This window comes from Mastigoproctus giganteus, chromosome 4 (genome assembly GCF_048544385.1).
Source record: "Mastigoproctus giganteus isolate SK-2022 chromosome 4, ASM4854438v1, whole genome shotgun sequence".
In the NCBI taxonomy this organism is placed as follows: domain Eukaryota; kingdom Metazoa; phylum Arthropoda; class Arachnida; order Uropygi; family Thelyphonidae; genus Mastigoproctus; species Mastigoproctus giganteus.
This window is the reverse complement of record NC_143578.1, coordinates 85,095,867-85,113,468: the sequence shown is the minus strand read 5'-3', so window position 1 is coordinate 85,113,468 and position 17,602 is coordinate 85,095,867. Positions and strand designations below refer to the sequence as shown.

Here is a 17,602-nt window from a genome sequence, read left to right as displayed (position 1 = left end):
AGAAAAAAAAAAAAAAGATGTAGTAATCATATACATTTTTTTTGGGTGCTAGAAATAAAGTTTTCGCTCAAATTTTTTTGAGTGACAGCTAAGAACAAAAATTCACAAACAACCAAGTCCATGCACATAAAATTCAAAAATGCTTGCACTCTTTATCATTATCAATTTAAAAAACATCAATAAGAATCTAAAGATTAAGATCGTAGATATAACAAGACATGCATTTTGACATTGAAATAACTGTCTATTATGAGTCTATTAAATAACTGTCTATTAAGTGACTAGATTATGTGGGACAGTCCCAGATTTAAGTCATTTGCCCCGCATTGCAAAATGTCCTGGAAAATGTCCCAGACTGGACATGTAGCCTCCATACTTAACGGCAAATATAATGCAAATTATCTGCATTACATTTGTCAGGAACCAATTATGCAACGGAAAGTTTTTTTCGATAGTAAATAAGTTGTGAACATCAGAAAAAAATACAACTGACAATAGAAATGCTGAAAGCAATACTACAATTTAAGTGCAATTTTGCTAATTCTTGTGAAGAATTTTACAAAAAAAAAGCAAATAATGAAGAATTATCAAAAAAAATTCGCTCCGCAGAAAAATATATTTAATTATATTATTTAATTTCTATTGTTAAAAGAAGTATATATATTTTTTTATTATTATTACTGCACAAAAATACTTATATAAATATTTATTTATGGGAAATAAAACAAATATAAGCTATATTTGTTTTTTGTTTTTTTTTAAGTAGTGTGATATTTTTTTTCCCTATGATTAAAGCTGGCCCCTTTCAAAATCAGCCATATGGTAGGCAATGACATACCAACACATTATCTGATGCCACAGAGACCACAACAAAAACAACTCCAAAAACTGTTGTTAACCAGATCCCAGATGCCACTGTGTGCCCTGCAAAATTAAATTTAAAAAGAAGAGGGTAAACGTGGCCGCATGGAATGTAAAAAGTTTAAAAGAAGGCTGTTGTTGTTTGTTTTTTTGGTTTTTAGGAGCATTAGCAACTAAGACCATATTGCTCCGGGATATGCGGTGGTCATTCTCTGACCTTTCCGCATCCTCCGTATTTGGTGATGACGGGCTCGAAACCCGGTCTAATCAAGAAGCGGGTGCTATGCACTGCTGCTCCTTCCCACCTGGCTACGGAGGCGCCATTAAAAGAAGGCAAGATGGATATGGTCATCAATGAAATGGATAGGTATAAAATTGACATTTTAGGAGCAACTGAAGTCATGTGGACAGGACAAGGTCATTTCAAAACTGGAAATGGGTTTTTCGTTTTTTTTTCTGGAAGTGACCAAGTAAAAGAACATGGTGTCGCTGTCATTTTGAATAAGGAATGTTCAAGGTCTCTTCTTCGATACAATCCTATTAATAGTAGAATGATGACGGTTAGAGTTCAGAGCCAGCCAGTAAATTTCAGTTTTAGTTGCATATGCACAGACATCAACATCCACAGACAAAGATATGGACGTTTATTATGAAAATCTCCAGTCAGCTCTTGATCTGGTCCCAAAAAAAGATGTTTTGATACTCATGGGTGATTTTAATGCAAAATTAGACATGACAGTTTCTTCTAGTCTGGAATGTGGTAGGTTTGGTCTTGGCACTATAAATGAGTGGGGTGGAAGTTTAATTGAATTTTGTCATCTGAACAGTCTTGTCATATGTAACACCTGCTTTCAACAGCACCCGAGAAGGCTTTACACATGGAAATCTCCTGATCATAAAACAAGGAATTAGATTGATGCAGACTGATTAGATTGGTGGCGTCCAAGTGTAATCACAGCAAAAACACTTCCTGGAGCAGATTGTGACAGTGATCATCAGCTACTCCACATCGTTCTCAAGCTGAAGCTGAAAAAGATCATGAATAAGATTTTCCCTAAACGATTGCATGTAGAAAATATTCCAAAGATTATATGCTTGAAACAGGCAATCATTTTCAAGCTCTATTGGAACTAGACAATGATTCTGCCTGAGGAAATGTGGGAAAATACAAAAAGCATTAAGGATTCAGCAAATAGACACATTAGAGAAAGGTCAAAGATCAGGAAACCTTGGATTACAGAAGCCACTTTTAAATTTATTGAACAGAGAAGAACTACAAAAGCCCAGGGTGTACAAGGTAATGAGGAGTATCAGGAACTAAGCAAAGTCATCAAGCACTGTTTAAGCCAGGACAAACAGGATTATATCAATCGAAAGTGTAAAGAAATTGAATACCACAACAAACGAAATAACACTAAAAAGATGTATGATGTAATTAAGTCCTTAAGACAAAAGTTCCAACCAAAACTTACAATGTAATTAAGGACTCCAAAGGGGAAATTTTAACAGAAGAGAACACAATCAAAGGAAGGTGGAAAGAATACTGTCAGCAGCTCTTCTGAACACCTGCTGGCACTAATGATCCGCCACCCCCTTTACAAGAGTGTGATCATGAACCAATTCCACTGAAGGAAGTTGAAAAAGCCATCAGAGAACTAACGTGTGGCAAGTCACCTGGAATTGATGAAATCCCAGCGGAAATGATTAAAGTTACAGGTGTGAATGGCGCCGAATTTTTTCATAAAATGATTGGGTCATTCCATGTCAAGTGGCCTAGAGGTTCCTGCTCGACTATCTTCAATTTTGTTGAAACTTGGTGTGGATGTTTAAACAGGTTTCAAATGAAACTGTACAAAATTTCAGTCCAAATATAGTATGCTTGAGGCACCAGCACCTTTTTTGTGGAGGTCACTTGTATTGCGGAGAAAATCACAAAAAATTTTCAAAGTTTTAAGTGTTACTGTTGCACAACATTGAGAGGTAGTGCTCTGAAACTTGGCATACTTAGTTAACTTTTGGCAGAGAATGCAAAACTTTTGGTGTTCAGGCACAAAAACCTTCATTTTTTACAATATGGTCTAAAACTTGCACCAAAAATTTGTTGCAACAAATTTAAGCAAGACTTTTGAAAGTCATAACTTTGAAATAAAAACCTTTGGTACCTTCTTCTTTGGACATTCCACTTACCAACTGCATGAATTCAGCCTAACTAAATATACTCTTATACTTGTTTTCTGGCTGCGATATTTTCCTTCAAAGATTGACTCAAAATTTGAAAGTCAAATTTGACCTATCTTAAAGTGCAAATATCTTAATGTGGGACACCTTCAATTCTCTCGTTTTTGCCAACACTGGAAAGAGCAAAGTTTCAGCTACTAGGATCATGGTTTATCTGTTTTGTGTCTTTGCACTTAAGGCCTTAAAATTAAGCCTAAAAATCAAATAGTTTTTTGTGTCGTATTGTTATTTTGTGAGATCTTTTTTGTTGCAGAATACTTCCTTAATCCTGCCTAATGTTTAGAATAATCTAGAAATAGAGTATATTCTAGAATTCTGGAATATTCTAGAAGAATACCCAAGTATTATAAAACATTCTTGAATTTCAAAAAAAAAAAAAAAAAACCCGATGAACATTCTAGAACTCTGGAATATTCTAGAATACAAAAAAAACAGTATAAATAGCTAATATTTTTCACGATGAACAGTTTGTTTATTTTGTTCCTCTATTTTTTATTCTTTGACTGTAATAAAGTTAATTAAGTTTTCATTGCTTGCAGAAACGTCCACTTATTAGTCAGCATGAAAGTCATGGAATCAGAAGATTTTGCTGGAGATAAGCTGGACTCATGCACCATCAGTCAAATGGATAATTCTAAATGTCATGTGCTATCATATACATGCAAAACTGGGTTAAAATTATTTAAAGAATTTGAATTTAAAGAACAACACCTGATAGGTCAACATTGTGGATTAAAACTGAGTGAAGAAGACAATTTGTCTACATCATGAAGCTTTGCTTTTGACAAAATTTGAATTTTTTCAGCATTCATGTTACAATTCTTTCCAGAAGAAAAATCATATGGTGAAAAAAAAGTTTACGATCAATTGATTTGTCAATGGCAGACTACCTGAAAGACCTAACAAAGGTAGATATAAAACCAGGCCAGAAGCTGTGCCCATCATGCCGAAAAGAGTCTAACAGCCAAAAAGCAGCAACAAGAACATCAACTTCATCTAGATCAGACCATGGCGACAAAATACATGTGACTGAAAGCTTAAACACAAGTTTGATGGCTATTGGTATTTCTCCTCTGAAATTTCAGCGAATGGCTAAGAGAGACTCACAAGGCTATGCCAAAAGGAAGGCAAGTCAAGTACAAGATGTAATTGCCAGTAAAATTGCATCTATTGGTGGCTTGGATCCAAATGAAATCATGGAGCCAAGTGCAAGTCATCAGTGTGGAAACTGCTTAGATTAAAATTAGCTGCTGAAAGGATTGAAAGAAAAGTTAGTGGTATCAAGTCATTCAGATATACTTCAAATATTAACACTAGCTCCAGTTGGTCCATAAAGAAAACAATGGAAGAGTTGTGTCTCAGAAATAATGGTCAAGAAAGCGGTCCTTGAAGTTGTCACAGATTCTCTCAGAAATGCCAGACAAGCTGTACTTGCTACCTGGGAGTCTAAAAAGCTGATGGAACTGATATTCGGGTGACACTCAAGTCTCACATAATTTCGGCAAAGTCTGGACGGTCTATGACAGCCAAATCCTCTGCTTACACCTTCAAGATGGTGGGACTGTTAGTAATCCTGGGTATAACCTCCATGCACAAGTACATGGTGGGTGACCACCCAGGTGTGAACCAAAGTAAGCAGGGGTCGAGGTGTGGCACCCACACCACATGGAGGAACGCTGCCCCTCTATGTTACCAGGTAGTACTAGGTGGTAGATGACTCTCGTCAACCGGTGCAATACTACCACTTTGCTTATTGGAGGCTTGAAGTGGTGGAACCCATGTTTAGTCTCTAGAGCTAAGTTCCGGTCAAACCCTTCCCTATCTCTTCCATCATGCAGTATGATTAATGAATTTTGAGGTTATGATTAACATCGTGGTGAGATCCAATATTCCTTACATTTTGAGGGTACAGCTCTAAAACGGTGTTCGCAGGCCGGCCGCTAATTAGTACACCGGACCGAACCTATTGGTAACTCTCTAAGAGGCTTCCGGATCAGCTAGTGTATAATCTTGCTACCTCTACTCTGCCAGATAGTGACTGGAGGGAGTCCGAGTAGTGTGTATGCGGGGCGCATTGTCGAGACCACGTTATGTCAAGGATCTGGGTAGATTCTTACCATGTGTATGCCATATCCAAAAATTTAATTACTTCATACAGCATGTCCCACCCACTTTTTCTTACTATTGAATACACCATGAATTGTAAAACTAATAGAGCAAGCTTATCTGCGAAAAGATCTAAACCTCCCAAGGACTTCCTAATTCATTTCACAAATATACGTGGTCTCAATTCTAATCTCAACGATGTCCATTTCCACTTGCAGTCTGCCAAACCACATGTACTTTTTTTGACAGAATCTCAGTTATCGGTTAATTCAACTACTGTTCAACTCAGATGCCCAAATTATTCGCGGAATGATTCCTTCCCCCTCAAAGTTCGTACTTGTGCATATGTCCGCTCCGATATTCCCTGTCAGAGACTTGGCAATTTGGAATCTCCTCTCTCTGATCTTCTCTGGCTTAAAATCTCTCTACCTCACTGTGTCAAATTCATCTGTTGTCTCTACCATTCTCCCAACTCCACTAATCACTTGGAGCTCTTTGACTTCCTCTCTTTGCAACTTGACTTTCTCCAGTCCAACTTTCCTAACAGTGAGGTAATTTTCCTTGGTAATTTTAATGTTCAAACCTCCAGCTGGCAACCGACCCAGCTGGTCGAGATGCTGAGGCTTTTGCAATTACTAATGACCTTGCACAGATTGTTCATTTACCTACAAGAATACCGGACAATCCTAATCATACAGCCAATACGCTTGATCTTTTTCTCACAAACAATCCTTCTAAGTACACGGTCGAAGTGAGAGGTCCTTTAGGTACTTCAGATCACAACTTGGTGATTATCTCTTCTCCAATGGAACCTTTATCTCATGGCTATTCCCAACCTCGTGTTGTTTGGCATTACAAGAATGCAAAATGGGATGACTTGCGAGACTTCTTTTCTTTGGTCGGATTACTGTTTCAAAAGTTCTGATGTCAATGTTTGCTCAGATCGTGTCAGTGAAATTATTCTTGCAGGAATGGAATCCTTTATCCCACACTCCACTTTAAAATCTCGTCCTTTATCTAAACCTTGGTTTTCCAATAAATGTGCTAAGGCTGTTCAAGAGAAGAATGTTGCATATCGTAATTGGCTTGTTTCTAATTCTTCAGTTTCATTTTCTGCCTACACCAAAGCTCGCAATAATTGTAAAGCAGTTATTAATCAGTCCAAACTAGAGTTTGAACAGGCTAAGAGTAGAAAACTTGCTTCTTATGATGAACTAATGGTAGCCAAGCATTCTGGTCTCTTGCCAAAGCTATTGGCCGCAACTTTTGCCCATCTCTGCTCCCACCTCTGTCCAAACCAGATGGTTCTGTTGTCACTTCAGCCAAGGATAAAGCTGACCTGCTAGCATCCCATTTTTCTTCGAGCTCATGTATTAATGATCTTGGTAAAACACCTCCCACCATTCCTAACACGCTCCATTCAATGCCTCCTGTGGTCTTCCGTCAAAAGGATATCAGAAGGATTTTGATGAATCTTCATGCTAAGAAAGCTCCAGGTCCTGATGGTATTTCTCCACTTGTTCTCAAAACCTGTGCTCCTGAACTTACTCCTATTCTTTGCCGCCTTTTTTCACTTTCTTATTCCAAAGGTGTTTTTCCTTCTGCTTGGAAATTTGCTCATATCCAGCCAGTTCCTAAAAAGGGTGACAAATCCTTCCCATCCAATTATCGTCCCATTGCAATTACTTCTACTCTTTCTAAAGTAATGGAGAAATCAATTAACCGCCAACTCTTAAACTACCTAGAAACCTTCCGTCTGATCAACAATCGCCAGTATGGATTCCGTCAGTGTCGATCCACTGGTGATATTCTGGCTTATCCCATTTATGGACTAATTCAATGGAAAGGTTTGGTGAAACACAAGTAGTTGCTCTTAACATCTCAAAGGCTTTCGATCGTGTTTGGCATAAAGGTCTTCTAAACAAGCTTCCATCTTATGGTTTGCCAACTGTTTTTAGTAATTGGTTATCCAGTTTTCTCTCTGATCGCTCACTGAGGGTGATGGTAGATGGCTCTCTGTCTTCTAACTTCTCCACTAATGCCGGTGTCCCCCAAAGTTCAGTTCTTTCACCCACTCTTTTCCTCTTGTATATTAATGACCTTCTTCCATTGACTGGAAATCCTATCCATAGGTTTGCCAATGATAGCACATTGCATTCCACTTTTCATTTTGAGAAACCTTGTCCTGCTCAATCAGCTTCAGCTTCTCGAAAATCTGCTACCAATTCCTTAAATGCCGATCTTCAGGTAATTCTCCAGTGGGGCAAAGACAACTTAGTTGATTTCAACCCTTCTAAAACTCAGTCTTGTCATCTCGCAAAAAGGATTCTTCTGCTCCTATGCTTATCTTTAGCGACACTCCAATTTCTAGGCAAAATGATATATCTCTTTTGGGGATTACCCTGACTTCTACTCTCTCTTGGTACAAGCACATTACAAATATTGCTTCTTCTGCATCTAAAAAACTTGGTTTTCTCTTTTGCTCTAGGCGTTACTTTTCTTCCAAATAGCTGCTCACCCTGTATAAATCACAAATCCGCCCTGCCATGGAATATTGTTCCCACATCTGGGGTGGTGCCCCCAAAACCTCTCTCAGGCTTCTTGATTCCATTCAGAAGAGGGCAGTTAGGTTAATTAATGACTCATCTCTAACAGAGTCTCTCCACTCACTGTCTCATAGACGTACTGTTTCTGCTGCATGCCTCTTCTACAGATACTTCCATGGGCACTGTTCTTCTGAATTGGCTTCTGTAATTCCCGCTCTCTCTTTCAAAACAGTCCGAACACGTGCCACCACCAGCCAACATCCATTTACTGTCCAACTTCAAACTCACAGAACCAACTTTTCATCTTCCTCGTTTATTCATTCAACTGCTGTTTTCTGGAAAAACTTTCCTTCATACATATTTCCTGAAAATTACAATCTACAGAAATTCAAGTCCAATGTCAACAAATATCTTCTTTCGTCTTCTCAACCTCCAACCCAAGCACGGTACTAAGTACTATAGGTTCCAACACCTCTCGTGTTTGGGGTTTACATAAAAAAAAAAAAAAAAAAAAAGCTAGAAAACTTAAAGCAGAAGAAGGAATCGTGCCCATACCTGGAAAAAAGCAAGCTTTCTGAGCAAGTAAAGCAAAAATTGATGGAATTTTTTGAAGATGATGATGAATTTAGTCGGATATGCCCTGGAAAGAAAGATTACATTTCCATTAGAAATGCAGATGGAATAAAAATGCAAATGCAAAAGTGACTACTACTCAGCAACTTGAAGGAAATCAAGTTGCTGAGTAGTAATTTATAACTTTTTTATACATTTTTTTATAAAAAAGTTTTATAACTTATCGAGATAGAAATGGATCTGACATTGGATTTTCTAAATTTTGTGAACTTCAACCAAAGTGGTGTGTCAGTTGGTGCACCAGGAACACATTCTGTATGTGTATGCACAATCCATCAAAATGTCAAGTTAATGCTAGCAGCAAGTCCTGTTGAATGTGATTACAAGGTTCTCATTGGTAAAACATTCTGCGATTTTTAGTAAAAAGATTGTATGCTTCATCGGTGTGAAATAGATGAATCCAGGAATAGATGAATTAAAAAAGTTTCTAGAGAATATTTTTGAAAACAATGAACCAGAAGATATTATTGAATTCAAGCAATAGATACACACTGACAGAGATACACTGAACACAAAGCAATTAACAACATAAGATTTTATTAAAGAGTTGAGTACAAAGATATTTAACCTTTCCTGTCATCTCTACATTGCTAAACATCAAAGCTACCATTTGAAGTCGTCAAAGGAAAACCTAATGACAGGAGAATTAGTCATCTTGATGGATTTTGCAGAAAATTATTCATTTATTGTGCAAGATGCTGTTCAAGGGTTCCATTGGGAGAATAACCAGGCCACATTGTATCCATTTGTCATTTATTACAAGGATGTTGAACTTCAGAAGATATGTCTGCATAATCTGTGACTGCCTTCAACATGACACAATTGCAGTGCAGGTTTTTCTAACCAACTTAATTGAATATTCGAAGAGTTTCATGGCAGAAATCAGGCACATTTACTACTTGATGGTTCTGCAGCTCAATACAAGAATTTCAAGAATTTTATTAACTTGTGTCATCGTCAGAAGGATTTTGATATCAGTGCTGAATGGAATTTCTTTGGCACTAGCCATGGCAAGTCACCATGTGATGAAATTGGTGGAACAATAAAACGATTGGCAGCAAGTGAAGTCTCCAACGCCCAACTGAAAACCAAATCCTAACACCAAGAAACATGTTTGAATTTTGTGACAAGCATGTGACTGGAATAAAATTCTGTTTTGTTTCTAAAGAGGAAATTGAGCAAGTAAGGCCATTTCAAGAGAAAAGATCCATAGATGGTCATACTATTGCTGGAACAAGAGAAAATCATTGCTTCATTCCTATTGATGCAAGACAGATTTGTGTTTGCAGAGTATTAAATGACACACCATCATCAATTGTAGCTCATGTAGATCAGACTAGTAAAACTAATATTCAGTATGTGCCAATTGTTAATTTACAACCTGGCCAATACATTGCCTGTATTTGTGACAATAATTGGTGGATTGGAAATATTTGTGAAATTTCATTTGAAGAACATGATGTATTGGTAAATGTCATGAATCCTCATGGAGCAGCTCACTCATTTCACTGGCCTGCTATATAAGATGTCTGCTGGATTCCTGAACAACAAATTATTGCCAATCTTCCAGCTCCAAAAACAACAACAATGGGACGACAATATAGCTTGCCTGAAGTAGTAATATCAACCATCAATGAAAAATTCCAGTCTATTACGAAGCAGTGATTCAATATCTTCACACTCACTTGCTTATTTCAAATTGTATTGTGTTTTAAATAAATTTTGTTGCAGTTATAACTTCTTTCAAGCTTAGAAACCAATAGAATATTATCTTTATGGAATCCTGAATAAAGATCACTTTTCAGGCTTGGGAACTTGCACTAAAGAAACCCATGATTGCACCCCATTGTAAAAAATACAGATCTTTTTGTGCATTGGCAATATATCCTTTCTCCTTAAACCAAAAGGCAGAGTAACTGCAGAAAATTTCAGTCTTGTAAATGCAATAGTTCTGTCCTTATTGAGATGTGAAACTTCATCAAATAAGTATGCAAATATTAGGTGGAAAATATAAAATATTTAAGGCCATTTTTTAGGCCTTAAGTAGCAAGACACAAAACTGAAAATCCACGACTCTTGTTGCTCTTTCCAATGGTGGCAAAAACAAGAGAATTGAAGGTGTCCCACATTAAGATATTTGTCCCTAAAGATAGGTTAAATTTTGAGTCAATCTTTGAAGGCTCAGCCAGCAAACAAGTATAAGAGCTCATATTTAGTTAGGCTGAATTCATGCAGTTGGTAAGTGGAATGTCCAAAGAAGAAGGTACCAAAGGTTTTATTTCAAAGTTATGACTTTCAAAAGTCTTGCTTAAATTTGTCGCAACAAATTTTTGGTGCCAGTTTTAGACCATATTGTAAAAAATGAAGGTTTTTGTGCCTGAACACCAAAAGTTTTGCATTCTCTGCCAAAAGTTAACTAAGTATGCCAAGTTTCAGAGCACTACCTCTCAATGTTGTGCAACAGTAACACTTAAAACTTTGAAAATGTTTTGTGATTTTCTCCGCAATACAAGTGACCTCCACAAAAAAGTACTGGTGCCTCAAGCATACTATATTTTGAACTGAATTTTTGCACAGCTTCTTTGGAAACCTGTTTAAACATCTACACCAAGTTTCAACAAAATTGAAGATGGTCGAGCAGGGACCATCTTCAAAATTTGGCCACTTGACATGGAAGCACCTGATTGTAAAAATTTGGGAAACGGGACAGTGGCCATCAAGATTGGAAGAAATCAATTTTCATCCCCTTACCAAAAAAAGATCTAAAAATTTGCTCAAATTATAGGACTATTAGCCTAATTTCTCACACTGGCAAGATTCTTCTTAAAATCATATTGAACAGAATCTCAAGAAAACATGAAGAAATGCCAGAAGAGCAAGCAGGTTTCAGAATGGGTAGAGGAAACCAGAGATAAGATCTTAAGCTTACGACTGATTACTGAAAAATGCAAAGAATTCGATGTTCCAGTAGTTTTGTTTTATAGATTATGCAAAAGCATTTGATTGTGTTCAACATGAGAAACTATGGGAAACGATGACTATTATGGGTTTCCCAATCCATATAATTCAGCTGATTAAGCTACTGTACCATGAACAGGAAGGAACTGTGAGAACAAACATAGGAAACACGGACTTTTTCACAATAGGTAATGGTGTCTGGCAGTGCTGTATTTTGTCACCATAACTTTTTAATCTTTATGCTGAAGATATAATGCGTGAAACTTTGGAAGATTTAGAGATTGGCATCAAAATTGGAGGACTGAAGATAAACAACCTTTGTTATGCAGATGATACTGTGCTAATTTGGAATTCTAAGGATAATCTTAAAGAAACTCTGAGGAAAGTATGTGAAGCAAGTAAGAAAAAAGGATTGTTTCTGAATGTGTGTAAAACTAAAATTATGGTGATTGGTGATAATCTCGATTCCAGTAGAGTAAAGGTTAATGGGCAATATATCGAAGAAGTTGATGAATTTGATTACTTAGGGTCAAGAATAAATAAAAATAATCACTGCTCAAACGATGTAAAGAGACGACAGGCAATTGCTAAAACGTTGGTCGCTGATCTGATAAAATTATGGAGAGATCATGATCTGCCCCTAAAGACAAAACTGAGAATCATTGATTCTTTAATTTTTCCAGTTGCCCTTATGGAGGTGGTAGTAGTAGTAGTAGTAGTGGTGGTGGCATGTGATGCAAGAAAGCAAGTGTATGAGCTTATGCAGCATCAGCCAAAAAAAAAAAAAAAAAAAATTCACACAAACATTCCCTCTAAATGTTTGTCCAGTTCCTCATTAAATTTATTTAACCTATCAACTTCCACAATGACAGATGGAAGTTTGTTCCAGAAATTAACCACCCACTGGCTAAAGGCAAATTTCCACACATCTATTCTACACCTGTCTTTCCTTAATTTGAATTTATGCCCCCTTAAGGTTCATAATCTGAACAAGTGGAAGAATCCCATCAGAATTCAGCAGCATGCTTAAGGCCACCTTATACACCTCAATCAGATCACCACACAGGTGCCTAGTCTCCAGCCATTGCAATTTGCAGAACTTACCTCTCCTGGTAAGAGGATCTCTTCATTCCCCTCATCAATCTTGTTGCCCTTCTCTGTACACGCTCAAGCAAATCTATATCCTTCCTAAAATGAGGCCTCCAGACCTGTACGCAATACTCAAGGCATGGCCTGACCATTGCCTTATACAGAGGGACAATCACCTCCTTTTCCCTGATAGCAAAAGGGTGGAGGATGAAATCTGAAAAGAGTTGACAGGAAGAAAATTGAGGTATTTGAAATGTGGTGTTACAGGAGAATACTGAGTATTTCTTACTTGGATTGAAGAACAAATGAGTGGGTACTGAATAAAATTGGCAAGCCTAAAACTCTTCTTCACAGTATCAACAAAAGAAAACTCAAGTTTTTTGGTCATATAATAAGAAGGGAAAACTTTCTGTTGAAGAATATAATGAAGGAAAAACCGAGGGGACGAGGTGCAGAGGAAGACCTGCAACTAGGTGGAAGGATGGGATCAGTGAACTTCTGGGCATAACACTTTGCAATGCTGCTCGTATAGCACATGATCGATGCAGTTGGAGAAATTTGTTGGTGGCCACAACAGCTCCTCAGGAAGCTATGTGACTGGAAGAAGAAGAATATGAGTATGTTTTTATAAATAAAAAAATTTAAAAACTGTGTGTGTGTATTGTTTTTTTTTTTTTTTTTTTTTTTTTTTTGAGGAGATTGTAAAATTGATATCCTGCATTGGAATACTAAGGATCTGGTCACTTTAGCTATGAGATATTCGGTGGAGTCTACATAGTACCTGATTACACTGTCAGTTTTTTTCAATAAATGAATCTAGAGTTAACTGCTTCATTGTCTCCCATTTCTTCTTTTTTGCAACTTCAATAGTTGATTTCAAATGAAGGATATGAATTCTATCTGCATTCTCTGATTCTAACCACTGAAGTGCAGTTTCCATGGCTGCTAAAGCCTCTGTTACTTTAGGGAGCAGAGGCAATGGCATGTCATCTTCTTCTTTGTCACTGCTGTCACAAGATGTGGCTTCAATTTGGGCTTGGAGTTAGACCATTTGCTGCAAGAGTCTGGTCACTTAAACACTCATAAGTAGGGCAATTGTCATCGATATGAATCCAGTCATAAATGTCGTGACTGCCAGACTGCATAACCAGTTCCTGATAAACTGCATTTGCCTTGTTAACATCCTCTTGAATAAACCCCTCAAATTCTTCTTCTGAGTCCGACTCTTCTTCCTCATCTTTTTACTGTTCCTCTGAAGCATTTGCAATTGCAAATGCTTCACACAAACCTTGCTCCCAACACTTTTCAATTGTAGATGGCGATGTGGTTCCCCCCGCCTTCTCTGCCAAGTCAAAAACACAAGCCAGTGTGAGCTTCTTTAAGAATTCTGTTATGGATACTTCATCATCAATTAATTAGTACTTCAAATTCACAAATTTATTTACAATGCTCCTAGCATTAGTGTACATGCAAGTATACATGCACTTGTTCTTACTCTTAGTCACCTTAATACAGCCCACATATTCGCTTGTTCCATGATGACACATAGCAGGGCTTCAAATCTCAACACCTTTCTTTTCAATTTGTTGCATGTTCCAATAGAAGCAGTGCAAGAATCACTTTCACCTCTGCCTGCAGCTCTAGTTAATCTATTAGTCTGTGTATCCCACAAGCTAGCAGTTTTCCATCCCACCATCGCTGCCTCAATAGCATCAGCAAGTATCCTTGCACCCTTTTATTTAAGTGTATCCCATCCTTGTAAAAACAGTCTTCTGTTAACAAGCACAGACCATACTGAGAAAAATTCGACCTTCATGAGCCTTGCACATTCTCTCCAGGGCCAAATTAACTGATAAGGCTCTCAACATGTACTCTCTACTGCTGTGTCTGGGTAGAATTGCAGAAACTTTCAAATTCAATCCTAATCCTAACTCACGACTTTTTTCCCCAACACTGCCCTGAACTTAAGTAAATCCTCAGATCTCCTACTCTTAATATCATTAGTGCCATCATGAACAATATCACCTTTTGTGTCCTTAAAATATGATATCTGCTCTACATCATCTATTTTATCTCCTGGCAGATATACCATGGCCTATCCTTCTTGCACAACATTTCCCATTTCTCTGACTATAACTACCTGCTGTGGGACCAGCTGCTATGTTACCTTATGCACAATTGTGAGCTATCGTGTTAAGTCCGGCAGCTAAGAGTTGATGGGTCCTCTCCATTTTAATTCCTTTGAGGGCATCTACTCCTCAAGTTCTCATATATGCCCATCAGAAATCTAAGAAGGTACCTAATTTCTTCACATTCACTGCACTGAACAAACAAAATGACATCCCCCCCCTTTGGCTGCACCAGATCCTGTTCCAGAAATCAATGAACATTGTACAAGCAGCACATTTCATCAGACTGTGATTCATAGGAGAATCGCTCCTTCAGTTCTCCCCCAAGCCATAGAACCACCACTGCTTTGTGCCCATTGCTTTGCTATCTAATCTGGGGCATGATTTCCATTTAAATACAATTTAATTGATTAACAATGAAAATTAATAAATTTAATTTTAATCTTAATTATTATTAATTTTAAATTAAATCAATGAAAATTTAAATGATTAATTGACAATACTACACTAAGTTAATAGATGCTAAATGCAGTGATACGTATTACGCTATCAAGTTTTATGTTATACCCAGTGATGAGCTATGAATATTTTAACAATGGGCTCGCAGTTTTTCTGGCTTTTGGTTCTGCTTACCAAAAGTGGCCAACTGGGAAGCACTCACATCCTTTCATCTGGGGTTCGAGTCAAGTAAGCCGGACTTCTCACCCATTTAAAGCTTGAGAACAGGTTGAGGTCATTTCGGCCCCAAGGCCCCTAATCATTCACTTTACTGGATGAGACTGATTCCCTCGAGCATCAGCTATCCTGAGGGAAACTTCAGAAGGAACCAGCTACTAGATGGTTCAATTAGTCTTTCGCCCCTATACCCGGGTCTGATGATCGATTTGCATGTCAGAACCACTGCCTGAACCAATTTGCACATCAGAGCCTAGAATATAAAAACAAACTATTCTAAAAAAGTACACAAAAATCAGATTACATGAAAAAAAATTATTTCACAAATATTCAAGAAAATTTTATTCTAAAAATTGCCATACAGAATTTACTTTTTTATTAATATTTCTTGTCAATCTTCTGCTTTGTTCAATAGCTGAGCAATGATTACAGAGGAAAGATTTGACATAACAATCCAGATCAAATTGAAGCAGTGCTTTTCTACTTAGATTTATAGTCATCGTATCTGCAACATGTTTAATTGTCAAAAGGGGTTCTTTTTATTGTACAATATTATTAATTACACTGAAAGCTTGCTCAGCTTCAGCACCACTTGAAACCACTGCTAATAGCAATGGTTTCAGGGATATTTCTGGCTTTTTTAATTGAAAAGGCAATTTTACTCGATTTTAAAGATAAACTGCCTTCGACAAAATCTCTAAAATCATTAATTTCTATTTCATATTTTATTAGAAAAATTTCTTATTCGTTTTTCACCCTCTTGCCATGGAGACGAAAGTTCTTCCATATTCCATGTTTCCAGGTATTTTCCTTCAATGATATCATTATTTTCTTTATTTAATTTAAAATTACTCTGTTGCATTAATAGCCCATCCTTTAAGAATAAAACAATACAGTTTAATAATTTGTCACCAGGTAATTTTTTAAATGTGGTCTTTCGACTTTGGTTCCTTCAAATTCTTTCAACTTCAACATGTTCTCAATTTCTGCTTCAGAATTTTCCAAATTAGGAATAGCATTGATAGTTCGAATTATTAATTTATCTGCTTTTAGTGATGCTGCGACTTTGTAAAGCTTCTGAATGGTAAGAGAGGATGTCATTAGTGCTAAATCGTTAAGAAATTCCAGATTTAAAAGCTGGTTTAATAATCCCGAATATTTAACTTCCCATTCAAAATGTTTGCACAAAGTGGAATAATTCCTCCTCCAAACTGCAATTGCCATCCACAAGGTACAAGCTTCCCATCATGGCCTGAACACAAAACCGATCTTTATAATTTCCACATAAAGTTCTTTAGCAATCATCCTTAAATTGCGCTGGTTTTTTGGAGAGTGACGATATAATGGATATAGTTTTTGAAGCAAAACTTCTTTAGGTGCGCCCCAGGCAGTTTTCACATGGGAGTAACTTGCGTCCATGGATTGACAAAAATTGCCACAAAAATGCAACCAGAAGTGATTCATCGCATGATACAATCAGTATCCCTAGAGCGCACCCACGGCGTAATTTGCACGTGTCGCATTTACATTTTAAATCGCTATAGCTCAGCTTCTAGCAGCAGTCCGGTTTTAAAAATTAAAATATTTCTTTCGTCATTCTCTACCGTATTTCATAACAAATTTCGATGGAAACAAATTTATAATTCAACATGCCGAAAACTAATAGTGAGCGTTGTAAGGCATATAGAGCACATATAAGTGCAATGCGACCATCGAAACCACCTCCACTGAGTACAAAGGAGAGATCTGTAAAATCTTTTGTAAACTTGTAAAACATTTGTAAAATCTTAAACCACTGTAACATTGAAATTATAAGCATTTCAAAAGATTCTAAAGAAGTTTCACTTAACTTCCACTATGCATGCTCGGCACACATACAATTTTTTTTTTTTTTTTAATTATTGCCTGTATGACATCATATTTTGGAACATTTTGTTCACAGTGAAGGCCTCAACACAGTTTCAAAATCTGCCAACATTTCATCTTCGGAAAATTTATTTAACATCATAGTTGTCCTCATTTTCCCCTCATCAACATCACTACTGCCATTAGTTCTTTGAATACTGTCCAAACTGTCGGAATCACTCAGATATTCAACTACCATGTAAACATAGACATGAGAAATTTACTGAAAGGCGTGGATCACTTGCTTCTAGGAAAAATAGATGACTGCTTGCCAGAGTAAAGGGGGTGCAACATAGGTTGACCAGAGGCTATTATCTGGGACTATGCTTTAATCTTCTGACTGGCTGTGGAAAGCATATTGACTAGAGCGACTTCTCACTATGTGGGATAGGTGTCTACATATTTTTTACAGGCACTGCTAACATTGTGGTAATTCCGTTAATTCTTAATTTACTCTTTCTA

General features: G+C 37.1%; 1 protein-coding gene across 2 annotated transcripts in view; it reads right to left on the bottom strand.

Moving 5' to 3' along the window:
- The window catches only part of LOC150086881 (pre-mRNA-splicing factor ISY1 homolog), a 235,017-nt gene that overhangs the window by 185,859 nt on the left and 31,556 nt on the right, over nucleotides 1-17,602 (bottom strand). Inside the window, exon 1 of one of the 2 annotated variants that reach the window (XM_090371649.1) lies at nucleotides 15,194-15,406. The exons of the other annotated variant lie outside the window; for it this stretch is intronic. The gene's annotated coding sequence lies outside the window, so the exon portion shown is untranslated. Of the gene's footprint in view, nucleotides 1-15,193; nucleotides 15,407-17,602 lie in introns of those variants that run through there. 2 annotated transcript variants of the gene reach the window in all.